This window comes from Pelodiscus sinensis, chromosome 2, assembly GCF_049634645.1.
Source record: "Pelodiscus sinensis isolate JC-2024 chromosome 2, ASM4963464v1, whole genome shotgun sequence".
Taxonomy (NCBI): domain Eukaryota; kingdom Metazoa; phylum Chordata; order Testudines; family Trionychidae; genus Pelodiscus; species Pelodiscus sinensis.
In genome coordinates this window covers 55346019-55364770 of record NC_134712.1, presented here as the reverse complement: position 1 = coordinate 55364770, position 18752 = coordinate 55346019, and the positions used below count along the sequence as shown (strand labels likewise).

Here is an 18752-nt window from a genome sequence, read left to right as displayed (position 1 = left end):
AGAAGCTTGCTCTTGATGTGGAAAGGGAAGGGAAATATTTGAAAAGAGTAGCGAGAAACAGCATATTAGCAGCGGCATTTTGGGCCTGACAATTGATTTAAATGGGCCTTATTCACTTGGATAAGATAAGATCGGTGAGGTGAAATGCAGCAAAGCCAGAAAGACGACATGAAAGGAGGAATCTACCACAGTCTTCTGGTGCACAAAAAGCTCAAGTCTTCTTTCTTCTTCATTTCCAAAGATTTTGCTAATTCCCTCTTGCAACCATTTTTCTTTTCTCTTTTTGGGGGTTTTGCCCATAGGCCAAATGCTCCCATGAATTCTCTAGAGTCATCATTCACAACACTTAAAATCCTACCCAGCATGCACAGGTATTTCCTTCTGGCTCTAGCCCCTTAAAATTGACCTTAATATTGGAACACAGCTTCGAATGCAAAACTAAGTTATGGCACTAATATTCTGCAAATATTTACATTATTGGGCTTATCTTTCTCTCTACCCCTTGGCACACTTTGTGCCATAATTATCTAAAAGTCTGGTTTAAAATTCAATTTAATGTAGCAAAATTATTTATAAGAAATTAAGGCCATTGCAATAGTTCATCTTATCTTTGCTGGTAATTCATGCCAATTGCCAGTGATGTAATAACTAGCTTGTGGAGCTTCCATATTCCTGTGCTACCAAACTAAAATAAGATAACAAAAAGCCCAGTAATTCTACAGTCTTTGAATAAACAGCAAGCATAAGATGGACAAGTTAGCATATTATGAGAAGGGAAAATATGAATAATGTTATGAAGATATCCTCTGGAGGACGCAGAAGTATTACACTCCCAAATCTGTTGATTATAGCTAAAATGCACTTCCATGTTTGCTTAGTCTTCCTAATTTACCGTGAGAAAACTAACACCATGCTGTCAACTAATTGTTTCAATACCTTGCTTTACAAAGTAAAATGAGAAATGGGGAGGAGGGGAGAATCCCTTCAGAACAAGCTATTTTCATTTAGCCTTTACATCAGTGTGTCCATTGAGACTGGCTGGAAGCAAGCCAAGTCACAGGAAATGATCCTTGGGATTCTCTGTTCACCTCATATCTGTCATTACACAATTATATCCACTGCTTCGTTTTCCCTACTGAACAGTAGAGAAATTTGGTCATTTACATGTGAGAACAGATCTTGCATAGGAAGTTAACAATCACAATCCTTTATAATCGTGATCTATGTAAAAATCCCCCAACTAAAAAAAAGGAATTCCTTGATATTTTTAGATTATTGTGCTTTGGAGGTTTTGGGGGGATTTTTAATTTGCTCCATCTTTTAGCGTGTCTGTTCCTGATATAACAAATATGCCCTTTCTATGTGGATATGCAACTCCAGACGTACATTATCCTGTAAACCTGGCCAAGCAACTCTATTCTCTTTTAGGAAACTTGAACTTAGCAGGGTGTTTTACAAGATGACATATGCTTAAATGACAGATCTGTGCACTAGAGATGGTTCATGTGTATTAGGTGTTTACAAACCTATTGATTCCTACATTATCTTAATTTTAGTTCTGATATTACCTCTTCAAAATGAATACAGAGTTCCTATGGCTTTTTATGATTAAAGCTTTAGAAAAATAATGGCAAAAAATCTTGCCATTAACTAATTTTGGTATTTAAATTTTATATTTAAATCATGATCTCTCATTTGGTTATAAAGATCATGAAACATCTCATTTATAGAAACAGTTCAGTACATCTGTGTTTGCACACAGAATACTAAACACTTGCCATGGAATAAATATTTAGTTTGTATACACTGCTATTCTTCTGTACTTGCTAAATATATAACAAAAACCTGCATTACATTTCATTCAACCAGAGACAATAAAAGCTAAAGTGCTGCTCTGAACTGCCTAACCTATCATTATGGAATTCCTGTTAACATACAACATAAATCCATGTGAAAAAGCAGTGACTACGGTTCGCAGGTTCACAATACTAGCACTCAATTGGCAGAACCTGTCATCCCTGTCTAGTCTGCACTTTGTGACCCTAACATTTTCTCTGCTTTCCCACCACAATTTATTCTGTGCTGAAGAAAAAAGGTGCAGATTACCTGTAGGTCAGGCACAGGATATGGAAAACAAAGAGAGCTCTTGAAATACACTTCATTCCATTTGACAATTTGTGGATGAACAGTCAAAGAATTAAAACAGATCTTAAAAGAGTTTTAAAATACTCCAATTTTACTTAACTGCTAAAAAAAACTATGCAGTTTATATTCACTTACAAATGCATTCTCAAATGCCTGCTAACAAACAGGTCTATACAACAAATGAATAAATCAATTATTAAATAGACACAGAAGGACTGAAAACTGTATTCTAGACACTAAGAACTGGAAACTGAAATTATTTAAAACAAAATACAGGACTATGTAGCACTTTAAAGACTAACAAGATGGTTTATTTTAGATGATGAGCTTTCGTGGTCCAGACCCACTTCCTCAGATCAAATAGTGGAAGAAAATAGTCACATCTAATAAACCATCTTGTTAGTCTTTAAAGTGCTACATAGTCCTGTATTTTGTTTCAGCTACACCAGACTAACACAGCTACATTTCTATCACTATTCTGAAATTATTTAGTGAGCTGATTTTACAAAAGCTATATGTAGGGAACTTTTTACTACTTTGCAGATCTAATCCCTCTAGCCTCTGTCAGGAAACACACTGGATCATGTTTTGTTCTCAATTGCCAGTGTGTAAATGAGAACACAATTATGTGCACTAATTGAAGTGACACACTAAAATAACATTTCAGGATTTATAATTGATCACTAATATTTTATTCTTATTTACACAAATGTGGGGACAGATGCTCAGCTGTTGTAAATGGAACAGTCTACACAACTTGAGAATCTAGCCCAGGAGTAGGTAATAGGCAGGCTGGGAGCCAAATCCTGACTTCCAGATGCATTTAAAATGACTACAAAATCATTTTATACAATTATTACCATCATCATTATTATTATTTTGTATTATTTTCTCTGGAGTTTAGAAATTTGGATCTTGTCAAAATATTTGATTACCTCATATCCCCCTGGAGATTATAATATGAATGACCAAATCTTAATTTCCTTGCTCACATGGCCAGTTCCAATCATATTAAATAGTTTGCTCACAATGTGGTCCAACATGAATAAGAGCCTCATTTTGCAATCTATACCCATAGGAGTAGTCCAAATAAAAATCAATAGTCTAGATATTCAATTCAGTTAAAGTCATATAAACTCAGAAAAATACCACCACTGATACCAGATCTGGCCATGTATGAGGGTCTGTACAGGACATCCTGTCTACCTGGTTTGTTAGTTTCTCTTTACCTCTACACTGCAGTAGATGTAGGTATTTTCAGAATTGAAATTGTAGTTTTTTATGTTTATTTTTACCACTTTTAAAATATACCAAATATGCTAAAATCTTTCTGATATTGAAAGGGAAGACTGAAAATATAAAGCATGCAGGTGGACCACAATAAGTGTACTAGAACCAATTAGAATAACCACAAGAACAGTGCCAAAATCTAAAGGCCCCTAGCTTCCCTTACAGACTATAGTTTTATAATTTGGAGTCTTATTCATAGAGTACACCACATCATACCTAGTTTATCCTTTTGTAAAACTAGGATCTAAAAGTTGGTCAGATGATTTTTGTTTTGAAATGTAGTACAGGCAGTCCCCGGGTTACATGGATCCGACTTACATCAGATCCCTACTTACAAACGGGGTGAGGCAACCCCGCACTAGCTGCTTCCCCCCAGCAGACCAGGGAGACACGAAGCTAGCGCCCCCCCTCCCCCCCGAGCAGACCAGGGAGACACGGAGCGGCTTTTCTCAGCAGACACCTCGGCTTGAGAATAAAGGACTGAGGGAAGTGAGGTGTGGGAGAATAAAACTGAGCTCTGGAGAAATGTTTGGCTAGAGTTTCCCCTACAACATGTACCAGTTCCGACTTACATACAAATTCAACTTAAGAACAAACCTACAGTCCCTATCTTGTACGTAACCTGGGGACTGCCTGTATTTAATGTAGTTGTTTTCTTTCTGCATGTTTCCAATGTATGCTGTGACACAGGGAAGGTGGGAAACATTTTAGAATTGCAGCATAGCAATCCAGACTCATTAGAAGTTTGACAAACAAACTAGTTATTTCACACAGAATATATTTTTAGGAAAAATGCAATTCTCCTGACAGATCTACCATGTGATTGACAAAATACCAGTCAGGTGGATCTGTTTGAAGGATTTTTCCTATCTGAAATCACAGTTTTAAGTTTGAAGTATCAGATTTATCCTACCTGAAAATCTCACTGTAAATACCTTCTTTCTGACACAATTCGTGATATCTGTGGATATACACTTTTGTTAAAATATCAAATCAAATCTGTGACTAATGAAAGGTGGAAATATTAAATGACTGTTTAAAAGAAAGGATCAAAACTGATGAACATGGCTAATATTTCAAGAGTCAATATTTCAAGATTCATATATTTTCAATTATATAAGATTAAAATGAAGGTATACTTTTAAGCACTTATAGATATTTGGATACTTTACACTTACAAAATCTTTGCAACATGACCGAATTGCTGTATCTTCCATGGAAGTTTGAAAATCCTTGAGGAAAGGATTCTAGGGGTGAAAGCACAGGACCGGACCTTGAAAGATACTGGTTCGGTTTCAGCTGCGTGCCCTCTCTAGAAAGTCACTCATTTTCTCTATGCCTCTATCTATTTCTACTTATATAATGCCTTGGATGAAAACTGTAATCCAACTGTCTAATGAATTTTTCTTCCACATTATCTCGTGCCAAAAGCTGGGATAAAAAACATCTTTTCACCAACCTTATCACTATGCATTATCTAAATCTGCCACATTTTGAGTAGCATGAACTCCTCCATAAAAGCCTTTCCTTTCTCCTTCTCCTCCCCTTTCTTTCTCTCCAGATGATGCAGGACAGATGTTGACCCCAATTATGCTCCTGAGCAGCAGTAGCTGGGTATGAAAGGTGCTGCTGCTGAGCTGAGTGGCGTAGGAATGGTAGCTACTTTTTGGAAGGTTTGCTAAAGTCCAGTTAGCTGACTGGGGATGGTGGCTGGTCCTTTTATGCCCGTTATTGCCACAGTCCCCCTCAATGATCTGGAAAATGCAAGAGGCAGAAGGATGGTTAATAAATAGCATTGTAAACTATCCCTCCAACGACTCCTGCTTTCTCCAGTTGAGAGATAAGGAGGTGTGTAAAATCTATTCCCTTCATTCCTCTTGAACTTTGCAGGGAAAAGGTAGGAGGAAATTTAACCTTTGCTTCCTCTACCTAATATGTAGGGACATATAATAGGCAATAAACAGAAGCCAATAACATATTCCTCCAGTCCAAGGTTTCTTAATGACTAATCCGTGGACTGGTGCTGGTCCCTGAGACCTCTCTGACACAGTTTAGGAAGTAAGTAAGCTTGTAGCCAAAAGACTTGTGACTTTTATAAAGACAATCAGTCATACATTTCAAAGTAGATTATTCTATTTACTCACTTCTGCCAGTTCTTTCTGGCAGTCAGCCATATCTCACGATCAGCAGTGTAAAACACTGCTGACAGACCCAGCAACATGACTATGGCTGTTAGACCCATGTCCATGGCTGAATGGAGATCATCTAGCAAAAATCCAAGAACACATGACACGCCAGATTGTTTACTTCTTCAATTTTTCATATTACCAGGTTTCATCAATGAGATCACTTATGCAAATGAATGCATCCTGAGATGATTATCAGAGTTCAACAGCTTCATCCACCTCTATCTATATTTTCTCTTTTGAAGGTAATTTTCAAATTTCTATTTCATATTTGGAGCAATAAGGATGCAATTTGAATTAAGATATTTAGAAAATATGTAAGAATGCTTATGTTAGGCCAATGAGCCTGATGTTCTCCAAGGCTATGTGAAAAACACTGAATGTGGCCTCATTCTCAGTCAGTATTTAATTCTTGGATCAGTAAATCTTGAAATTTGCTTCAAAAGTAATCAATGTTCACTTACTACCAAGACTGTCTTTTCCTGTTTGACAACTTTTTTTCCTGTGATTATAATTTTTTTCTTGAAATTGGCACAACTCTGTTGATTTATTTTTTTGTTGATCTCATCATAGCAAATTATATACCAAGCACATGTTCATCCCACCATGCTATGGAGGCATTTTTTAAAGCTCTGGAAGAAATCTACGTGGGTTTTTTTTTGTTTTTTTTTTTTTTTTTTACAGACACACAAAAAGAGTGAATCCAACATGTGTCTGCCCTACAAAAAAGAATATACTTTTTTCCTTTTAACTTTCTTTAGCGTCAACTGAGTGATTGGAAACAGTAAGACTTAAGTTTCCCTTTGACTCTGTCATAGGCGCTGTGGAATCTTGGGCACTTAACTTCTAAGTCACTTCAAATTACTTAACCTCTAAGCACCTCCATTTCTCCTACTAAAAATGGGAGATAATACCAGTCTTAGAGAGGTGTTGAGTGGCTTAATTGTTTACACAGCACTTTGAAGTTTACAGATAAATGAGCCATATAAGTGCAATATATTATCATGTTATATAACATTCATCAAATTAAAACCATTTTACTGTGAGCTAAAAATCAGGATTCTGCTACTTAACAGTGTCCTTTTCATTAAAAAAAAAAAATCACAAATGAATTAAGCAAGTTAGAGAACATGTAATGAATATATCTTTTTATAAAAAAACTACATAAAAAAAACTTCTGCCACCTCATGGACTATAGCTGGTTTGCCAGTCAGTAGCATTCGACATAGTGGGCCAGATTTTTATCTCAGGTGCCCGGGTGTAAATCTGGAGTAATTTTATTGATTTCAATGGATTTACTCCATAATTTATACCAACACAATTAAGATCAAAATCTAGCTCCTCAATCTAAAACTCACTTTATAACAACAACAAGGAAAAAAAGGCTATCGGAACTTAGAAGAAAAGTAATTTGTGAAAGCTTAGGTAGACCACATAGTTCTAGGAACAAATCTCTGATTTACTGCTGTCCCAATTTCTTCCTCTCCTATGGGTTTGCCCAGCAATTTGTAAACATAATTTGTCACTTGAACCAGTCAGTGTTCTCTGGAACTTCTTTTGCCTTTCTTTTAGATCTGTTATTCCTGCTGAGACACTCTACTAAAGAATTTTTCACACTGACACCAACTGTAGGCTTGCTGTGAATAACCACATTCCCATAAAAATCATTCTCTTTATTGCAAAGTTGAAGCCAGGCCATTGGAATAATAGTCAACCCAGGAAACCTTTTATCTTTTCCTTCAATCACTTACTTTAACTCTTCTATTTGAAGATTTATATCAATAAATATTAAGAGGTTTTGCAGTTTTTTTAACAACTGTCTTTAGGAAAACTAATTAACATGTTCGTGCCTGATAAAAGTGTTTAAGATGATGTCTTTCTAAATTACTACAATTATTTTAAAAAGATCTAGAATTATAGCAAACTGCTGAAGAAAAAAATGCTGAATGTTACATTTCAGATGTTTTCCCAATATTTGAAGTAAAACACTGGCATTGTGCAAAATGCTAGTTTTGATAGTAATCTAAAAAAATTCCTTAATCTCATAATTTATTCTCTCGATATTTTTGTAGATTAGCTTTTGCTATATTTCATATAGGGGCTAACCGCTACAAAATACATAGTTTTGTAGTTTCAAAAACATGTCTTTCTCAGCTGTTTTGCTTTTTGATAGTAGGGTCTTAGGATCTTTTTGTTAATAAATGATCTCTCTGATACCAAAACACTGTAGCTTCAGACTCTGACAAAGTCAGTAATTTCATTACTCAATATACCTTGACATAAGAGCCAGATGATACAGAATTAAAAAAAAATACTATTCATCTTGCAGAATTACAAATAGAATTAGAAAACATGTTTTTATAAAACAAAATCTTTTCTATCTTGATTTTTTCTGCTGCTTGTCAGCTTCTGTTGTAGTTGATTACAATGTGAATATTCTCTAATCATGCTCTCAAGTGAGTATAGTCCTTGTTACAATTGAAGAAAATTCTGCATGTGTAAATACAGTTACAGCGGGACCAATATCTACTTCTCTCTCTCTTTCTCTCTCATATATACATACACCATAGAAAGAGGTGTCCCCCAACACACCATAGGGAGAGGTGCCTATGCACACATACATACCATGGAGAAAGGACCAATGAGAACTGTGTTTTCATTCCAGTGGAATCCTCTCTCAGTATTTACCACAATTTAAAATAATATCAAATATAGTTAGATATACCAGACTATAGGACCAATATATGTATGTTAGACCTCCCTCCACACTGCACAGAGGCAAAGGAACTATTCTGACCTTGGCAAATGGGGAAAAGAGAAGAGAGCCTAGACTCACTGAAATGGCCTTTTTTATAATCCTGTAAGGAGCTTTTGTTTAGATTTACTTGATCTCTGCTCTCTCATGGCAATAATGTTTCTGCTGAATTTAGTGTTGATGTCAGGGGTTTGTATTTTGATGTCACTTAGTATTTAATAATTGAAGTCTTTTATACATGCATAGTTGTCAATGTACTTTCCTAGCACTGTAGTAAAGAAAAATCTGTTTCAGGACTGTGCTATTCTAACAATAAAAAAAAGCTTAAATACATAAACCAATAAACAAACCCTTCATCAAGATTTTTTCTTATTACGGCTTCCCTCATCTGTTCTTAAAAATACAGCTTAGACACTAATGCTTTAAACATCACACTAAGATACTTTCAGCTTTAAGTAAGCAGGATTGTTAGCCTTTTAAATTTAATTTAAGCAAGCAAAGAGAGAAACTTTAAAAATGAAAACGGATAATTATCTGAGAAAATTATACTTTAGAACATAGACTATAAAGTGAGATTCTAAAGGGTGAAGGGAATAAGTTTTTTCCTTTAATTTAATATTTTATCAGACCATTGAACTGGATGAAATTCAGATAGAGGTTTTAATATAACCAAATTGAAACCAGTAGAAACCTCCAGAGACCCTGGAACTCAAACATATTTGGGGAAGTCTGGGTTTGACTTTTCAAAGAAAATGTGTAGAAGGCACCGTCTGAATTTAGTCTCCTGGTAGGTAAATTTTTGACATACTTCCTGCAAAGGAAACAGCATGACTTTGTTTTTTGTTTGTTTGTTTGTTTTTTAAAACAGTATGAATATTTCCAAATTAAGGGATTGCTGTAGATTTGTCACAATTAGATACTTCAGTCCAAATGACAATGTGGCCCTCAGGATGCCAGACATGCATTGGGAATTTTTGAAATTTAGCTTAAAAAAAAACGGATGTAAAAAGGGTGACAGTAACTGATCCATAAATTCATTAATAGATTCTAAAGCCAGAAAGGACCTTCATGATTAGAGAGGTTAACCGGTTAGCATACTGGTAAGCAAGAGGGTTACCGGTATGCATATGAGTTAACAGGCCCTTGCCAGTTAACTCTGGCAGTTAAGGTTACCAGATGCTTTCAAAAGAAATACTTGATACACTTATCTCAGATTGGGGGGGATGTAGAGGGGAGGGAGCGAGGCTGCCCAGGAAGAGGTTGCGGGGAGTGGGGCTGGCGGGGGGAAGGGGAGGGAACAGGCAGGCGGGAAGCAGGGATGACCAGGAGCGGGATGGGGTGTGTGAGCATGTCTATCAGCCAGGCAGAATGAAACTACATACTGATACTCATTATAAGAATAAAACTAACTTAATTAGAAAATACTGGACATTTATATTTCTGGTATTTTCTCAATTTGTTTCCCGGACAGAAAGCTAAAATACTGGACTGTCTGGTTCAAAACCGGACACCTGGCAACCCTACTAGCAGTGGCCACTTGTGCTGGGCTGGAACAGGGCATGTTTCCACAGCGATAAGACGTGCAACACAGCCATTGCTGGCCTGGGTCATCTGACTTGGGCTCACACACAAGAGGCTAAAAATTACAGTGCAGACTGTTGGGCATGATCCCAAACCATCCACTCTTGCTTAGCAATTTTCCAGTTTAGAGCTCAAGCCCCAGGAGCCCAAATCAGCTGACCTGGGCCAGCCAGCCAGTTTTTATCCACGTATAGCTGTACCATTTGAGCCTGTCACTGTAATACAAGTTTTCTAGCCCTTAATAATTCTTGTTGCTTTTCTCTGATCCTGCTCAAATTTTCAACCTTTCTTGATTTGTGGGCACCAGACCTGGGACTTGCTATTACAGCAGCTGTTGCACTACTGCCAACTATAGCAGTAAAATAAATTCTCTTCATCTACTCAAGATTCTCCTGTTTATGCATGCCAGGGTCATATTAATTCTTTTGGAAGCTCGTGTTCAGCTGATTATCCACTATGACACCCAAATCCTTTTTCGGAATCTCTGCTTCTTAGGATAGAGTTCCCCATCCTGTAAGTATAACTTCTGTGTTTTCTACATGTATACATTTATATTTACCTGTTTTAAAATCATTATTTTTTGCACCAATCTACCATGTGCCCGTCACTATGGTATCAAACCTTTGTACTTAACTTTGGAACAGCTCATGTAAACTTATATAAAGTATTATCTGATACAAATGACAAAATGTTAAGGGACACCACTATAATGTCACCCTGCTGTTTGTCTAGTATTTGAGTTGGAGAGTTTATAAAAAGGCTGTGGCTTGAGCCAAAGCGGGGTAGTTAGCAGAAAATAATAGGTAAGCGTATTACATCATCAGACAAGCGTGGATTAGAAAGCTATTTGAGTTCATCTTAACTGGAATAACTTGCGCATTTGCAGCTGCACTAGGGAGTTGTCTGGTTGCATGTAATTTTACATATTTGTCCTCTAAACCAGACTAAGATGCAAAATCTAGAACTGAGGAATGTTAATTGAATTTGTGAAACTTCTTCTATTTTTGAGATTATAGACCAATAATGGTTTATTATTCAGAATGAATCACAACTAGAGCATTTACATCTGGAACAGGGAGGATCTTTTTTCCAATAACTTTCTCATTGCATAAAGAAAAAAAAAGAACATTTCGTTCACATCGGCATTGTGAAATTCCAAAGATAAAAAGAAGCATGAATCTGTCTTCTAGGAGATTGGTTCTTGATTGGAAAGAACCTATCAATCAGTTGACTGTGATGATGGGAGATGATTTTTTGCAGTCCAAAAGATGTCAATGTCAAGAGGGAATACCTAATCTATAGTTATTGCAGTTTCCTGCTGCCTGGAACCTACCTCTGATCAGCTAGTCATTGAGGTACAGGTAATTGAATTTGCCGCTTCATCAAGTGTGCAATTCCTGAGTATTCTTGCTATCAAAGAGAGTTCAAATGGCAGTCCTTTGTACTGGTAAAGTTGGTCCCCACTGTGAAGTAGGTACTTCCTACTGGATGGATAGCTCTATGCAAGTGCACATCCTATGAGCTGAAAGCCACAAACCAGTCTTGAGCTTAGAGAGGTGGAACCATGAAGGCAAGCAATACCATCCTCAATCCAAAGTGGGGTATACGTTTGTTTGGTCTTTTCATTCCTAGGATCGGATGAACAGCCACTTTCTTCTTGTGAATGGGGAATACCAGGAGTAGAAGCCTGATCCCCTGAATTGTGATGGCACCACCAGTATGGTTGTGAATTGAATGGATGTCACTTTATTCCAAGTCAAAAAGTCATATCTGGCCAAACAGGCCTGGAGGTTTTCCTCATGCAAACTCTTATAAATTCTATTGGCTGTGGAGAAGTGAGAACAAATTTTTCATGGTTGAAAGAAGGTAGAAGAGTAGGATTTTCTACCAAATAGATTGAGATTTTTTTGTGCCCTTATCCTTTGAAGTGCTTTTTTTAGATTTGGATTTCTCCTGTTCCTTTCAGATGACCAAATAGCCCAGGTTGGAATTGGAGTAGACATAGTTTTAGAGGGGGCATTTAAAGTCTCTTTTAGAGAGACCTGACTTTTCTACCTTTTTTGCAATTGGTGGTATTTTGACTGACATTTTCCAGCTGCCCATAGCAGGGTCAATCACACAATAAAATTTGTGGATTTTTTCTTTTATCATGGATGCCTTTCCCTATAAGTCATCTGACAACGGTACCAGAGAATGAAAGACATCCCAAGGGTCTACTTGATATACTGGACTCTCTTAGACTTTTAGTGGAATTAGTGTGTCACAGGAAGGGCAGGGCATACAATTCACAGGCTTAGGAACCTGTCTGATTAAGGTGCAAGGGAAAGATGGAGATGGAGGTGGGGAAAGTCTAACATCAATCACAGCAATTCTTTAGAACTCATCTGTTCCATCTCTAATGACATGTTGAAGATTTTGCCTGAGCTAAAGCCAAGTAGGCTGGACACTCGCTACATTCCATCTGGCTGCTATGACTGGTAAGCGGGAACGGAAGCAGAGTTGCAGCCACCCTGCACTTTATTTCCTCATACAGGCACATGAGACGACTCAGGGCACATATGTGGTGGTCCCTTATGCATACACTTACTTACAAGGCTCTGTTCTCATGTGCATGACAACATGCACTTCTACAGTGTTATCCACACTAACACATACTCAAAGAAGAAAGTGTGATCTGACTGCCCAGCCAGAGTCAGGAAATACTGGTAATTTTGTGAGGGAAAAACTATTAACATTCACAAAATCAAGATAAATTTGTGATAACAACTGAAAATGTTGCTAAAATGGTTGACTGTAGAGAACTTTCAGTCAGCTAACAAGAAATGTTTTTATTTCTCACGCGCAAAATCCTCACTTCATTGAAGTCATTGGCAAAATACATATTGATATCAAAGGGGTGAAGGTTGCACCCTATAAGTTGTATTTTAATTAAGTTACAATTTTAATCTTTTCCAGAAAAAATATTTTGTCTTTTCTACTTATCATGGTAGCAACAGCAATCATTTTCTGTTGCAATAATGTCTTTGCTTTTGCAGCAATTGCAGCTGATTGTATTAATTACAGAGTAGCAGAAAGCAACTTCAGCTAGATTAATGGGGGTAAAAGCATGCTGGAAAAACAATGTTACACTAATAATGACTTCTTGAAAATTAAGTGCCTTTTATAAAGCTAGTAGAATAACTATTGGAAAAGAGCACACAGTTTAGCCAGCAAAGTATACTTAAGATTTTATAAAGAATAAAGAACATATCATTACATATCAGTTAATCCAATTTACTGCATCTGAGTAAAATCCACCAAGTAAACAAATACAAATTATTAGGTATGTTAGAATGATTTATAGGTTTACAGAATTATAGACTGTGGAGAGGAGGAGTAAAGTGGGGCCAAATGCAGCCCATAAATATTTTACAATGTGGCTCTGATCTGTAGTCTGCTTTAACATGTGGGATGTAGAGACTTCATGACCCAGTGTCCAATCTCACATTTTGATTTTCCACTTGGAATTCAGTGGCATACTGTACACTAATACTAATAGGGAGAAATTTCTAAAAGCAAACTACTCTCTCTGCTCCCACTGAGGTCAATGGTAAAACTCCCATTACCTGCAAATGGAGCAGAAGTAAATCAGTACAGAACACCTTCGAAAAATCTCACTCCGACTCTCCATGGGATGAACTGGTTTATTGGGGGGAGGGAGAACTGTTGGAAATAATCACATTATGTAAGATATCTGTGGCCCTCATGGAGGCAACAACTGAATAGTCTTGATGTGGAAGAATATGCCAATGTAGTCAATAGGACAATTATCAGAAAGCAACATTATATTTATATTGTAACCACACAGTTAAAACTGATGATAGTTAGCTGATTTCCACATGTAGGTGGGATTATGTCACAAACCTTAATCAAACCACCTTCAAAACAAGATGGACAATCACTGAGTCAAGGTCTCAATAGCTATGAATGTAAATCCTTTTTGTTACACCAAAATATTGCCTATAACATGAACATAATTTCTGATTCACTTCCCCAATTTTTCTTCTGCAAGCAACCAATACAAAAAAGTAGCTTACAATCAGGAGTGGTATTATTAAAATATGACATCAAATTGATTCTCCTTCCCCTCCTTTTTGGAGGGCTTGCACTATTGCTTTAAATGTATAACTGATAATATTCCTTCTCTCTGACAGACGCAGAAATACCTTACCTAAAGTAGCTGAAAAATGCATTCCATATTGCATTCATAATAAATGACTTCCATATACATTTCATCAGATTGCACACGGAGACAGTTTTGTAAAATAATACACAGGACATTCCTCAGATTCACAAACAGAGAAGCAAGAAATGGATTTTGCGTCTATGAATACAGATTACGTATCTTTCACTGGTGAAAGAAAACAAATTGCCAATCATTGCTGTACCTTCATGTGTATCATTTACCTTCTCTGATGTGTCAAAATTAATTTAACAACTTAATAAAAAAGAACAAAATTGCCTTAAAAAGAAACAAAAGCCAGAACCAAAAAACAAACAGAACACAAAAAGCCCAGACAAATATAACAATCCCTAATGAACTGAATTGAATAATTTCTTTATCGGATCTTTATTTCCTATAATTTTTTAATAAAATTGTTAAACAGAAAAGTGTCTTTTTCATAAACATTAACAAGAAAAATTCCATAATGCTAACATTTAAAAAAAAAAAAAAAAAAAAGATTTATGACCATGGTCAACTAATATATAGTGACATCTACAGCTTCACACATGAGGTTATATCTATAATGTAAAAAATACTAGGGTTAGTAAAATATTTAATACCTTTGAAATCTTAGTCTTAATTGCTGTTTTAAATATCAATAATAGATGTAACCAATTATTCTTTCTATAACGTACCTAATTAAAAAGGTTAGGTAATTTGTCAAAGAAAAGAACTAATTTTTAAAGGTAGTTGGCAGGACAAATATTACAAGTTGTGCTGGGTGGCTATCACATTTTAATCTTATCAAGTGGCTAACTTCCTTAAATATCTTGCGGCATAATATCGAACATGCTAAAAACACGTAATTTATTTAATTAAAACATAACAATATATGCCCTCTACCGACAACATACTGCTGATTGGAGCATGAATTCAGGCATTATTACACCATTCTTGTTGGGTGAGATAGTTTGGTTCTCTTGAGAACATTATGCCAATACATATAGTTTCCTCCATTACATAATGAGAATGTTTTCTAACCCTGTACTTAGGCATGTAACTCCCACTCATGCTCCCTCTTCAAAATGAGGCCACTTATTTAGGTTCTGAAACATAGATTCTGTGTATATCTACAGAGCAAAAATCAACAAAAAAACAAAAACAAAAACAAAACAAAACATCCTATCACAGAGCCCAGACCAATTGACTGGCTCCCAGAGCTTACATCCTGAGGTTAAAAATATCCATGTGGACATTTGTGCTTAGGCTAGAGGTCTGCTAACCATTACTTTTATTACAAACAAAAAAAATTATTTAACAAAGGAATCACTCTACAGTTAAAGGTATAACTACACTTTCATTATAAACCCAATTTTGTTTATCATAAAAGCCACAAATAAAGCAATGATGGTATCCAAGATAATACCATGCTTGAATTAAATAACATAAGATTAATAAATGATCACATCCTAAAGCCTGAAACAGTCACCGGAGTTAAAAAAAGTATACAGGTTGCACCTCTCAAAACTAAGACTCTCTGGTCCAGCAACTGGACATGGATGTTCCAGGACCAGAGAGTCCTGGTGGAAGGGTTGGGGCTGGAAACCTGAGGGCTTGCAGGGCAGCAGACTACCAGCAGTAGGGCAGCAGTGGGGATGGCGGGGAGAAGGGGACAGAAACCGGCTGGGAGGATAGTGGTCAGGCGTGTTGGTGCCTAGTAGACAAAAGTGACCTCCCCAAGACTGGCAAAATCCCTCATCTGGGTGCTGGACTACGCAGGTCCAACCTGTATTAAAAACACTTTTGTTTTGCTACCAAAAAAGAAAAAAAAACAAGACAGGTTAAAATTGCTTTTTATACTGAAATAGCTATGCTTTAGGGCACAAAGGATTAGCTGAATAAATAGTAGATTTGAAAGTTACTACATTTAGTTAACATCAGGATGTTTTAACAGCTCCAACAAATTCAAAACAGGCCATGAAATGACAGCTGGATATTTACAATGACACTAAACAAAAAAATTCTAGGTAGAAATTTTCAACACCAACTGCAATGGGAGTTCTCTACATTCCTTAGTTACCTTTGAAAATCTCAGTCCTAGCTCCTTTCCTCACATCTAGAGATCGTACATAAAGTGATCATTAATTTTCTCCTAATGCGTGTCTCAGAAGATCTAAGGAGTGAAGGAAATGCCCTGACGAATGCTTCTCACTTCCCTCTTGCCCTCCCCTTCCACATCTCTCTGCACAGTGCACAAGGTTCTTTCTTTTGTGAACCTTCTGAGGGTTGCATGGTCTCTACTCCTTTTGATACTAGAAGATATACAAGAGCAAGGCTTTGCCCCTGCAGACTTCAGAAGGCGCCAGGGGAGAGGAGAAGGGAGAATGGTACCCTGTTCACCTCAGTCTTGTGTCACAACTATTAACAAAATTGCGATATTTCCAGACCAAATTTTTGTTAAAAGGAGTTATAGTTACAGGCAGGTGTCTGATCTGGCAGTATATTACTTCCCAAGAACACACAAGCTAAAATGACCAACTAAGTATTGTGAAGTCAAGTAATTAGGACAGGGGCAGGTAAAATACAGCCCATGGGCTGCATCCGGCCACCAAACTGCCATTATCCCACAGCCCAGCGAAAGCCTTGGGCAAGCGCCTTGCCTTCTACGCCCCTGCATTGTTCAAAGTGGCCAGCTGTGGGGGCCATGTGTATCTCTTCACTGGGAGCCCCCGGCTTTCACGTGCTGTCCCCACCCCAGCACAATCTCGCAGCTTCCATTCCGGCCAACGTACGCACACGTATATTTAAGAATGCATTGTGCCGGCTTTCTCTTTGTATTTGGACTGCTCTAGCATAGGCTGAGAACACCAGACAACTGGCACAGTGTTGGGAGAATGCAGACATGGCCAAGCTGCTTTGTGCACTTCTTGGACTTAGTTGAGGATCTGGGCCAATATTTCTTCACATGCACAGCCAGCTGCTTCAAAGGTTAATGAACAATTAAAGGATGACATTTTGTAATGTTAAGGCTATAACATGACAATTATCCCCCTGAGGTATGAGATTAACTGCTATTAATGCCAATGGCACTTATGTTCAAGTATCAAAGGGTGGCTATAGGATTCATATATGGCTGTGCAAAGCAAATGAAAACACACTACACATTTTATTAAGCATATTGGTAAGATGTGATACTACCATCTTTTGCTGCTCTGGATAAAATGAAATGCAAATCAGAAACAGATTTGGAAAGTAAGTAGCTTGTACTTGTTATGCTCTTCTAAAAGTCTGAAAAATCAGTTCTACACATGTCATTCACTAATGGCATTTTTGTATAAAAAACAATAATGTCTTTATATGCAGCTTCCTTAATGAAAGAAAACACTTTTAAATGCAAGAAAGCTTGTGTTTTATTGTAAGTGTAAAAATAAATACTTCACTAAGGAATGGAAGAAAAAATAAAGCACATTTAAATAATTTTATTACACTGTAAGTTGCCAATTCATCTGTGAGTAGTTTCTTCTCAGATGAAAAGAAATCTAAACAAGGGACAGATGTTGTACAAACCACATTTAAGATCTGTCACACACTGGCATTTTTCAAATGATTTTGGCTCATCTATTAAATAAGGTGTATTTTGTTGATTTTGAAAAGGGAAACATCAGGAAATATTTAAAGGCCAATTGATGCCAATTAACTTTGATCAGCAAAAGTTGCATTTGAATCTTTTAGATTCTTTTGCCTGTCTGGAATAACACATTCCTAAAATCTAGCAAAACAACAACTTGATGATTAATGTCTGTTGGCAGTCCAACCACAAGCTTGCTAAACACTGGGATTTTAAATAAACGGCTGTCTTTATTATGCTGGGAAACAAATCTGACTATTTTCATGTTTTCTTGTTATGAAAATATGAACAGAAATCACTTTTTCCATTTTAAGATGAAACAGCCTCGCATCATGGTGACAGTCAATTTCAGCAATCCAGATAGTTTTAAGAGTGATCTCACAAGAATCCTAAAACCATAACCCACAGAGGTTGAGAAAGCTGTTGGCATGCTGACACCACATACTCACAGCATGCCACACAAGAGAGGCATAACTAACAAAGAAATCCTAGTATGTAACAAATTGTACCTGCCACGGCGGAAGGCAGATGACCCCACTGTAATAAGCCTCTGAGATTGACAGCATATGCAACATTAATGATTTCCCTTGGGTTCTAGGGTAATATTTCCTCTCAGTGGGATGTAACTGAGAAATCTGCACCCAGCTATTAACTGTTTATAGAAGCTGAAGTTTAATATTTAATGGCCTGTGCAGACTATTGAATTCTAATGCTTATAGATGGATTTTGTGAATCCACTTCTGAAGCTGGCCTATCATGATCATATATACATTAGATGAATAATCTAAAATTGCACATATAATGGCACAAAATTGATGCTTACATTAAATAAAAGCATTGCATTTCGGGGTAACAAATCCTTTGGAGAATATTATATATATATTTTTTTCCTAACATTTGCATTTTAAAGTTGTTATACCAAACCAGACTTTCAAGCTATTTGCTATCATGCAAAACAAAACA

The 18752-nt window shown here is 36.7% G+C and overlaps 1 protein-coding gene across 20 annotated transcripts in view; it reads right to left on the bottom strand.

Annotated features, from left to right (window-relative positions):
• EYA1 (EYA transcriptional coactivator and phosphatase 1) overlaps positions 1 to 18752 on the bottom strand; it is a 229512-nt gene that overhangs the window by 35399 nt on the left and 175361 nt on the right. The window lies entirely within an intron of this gene.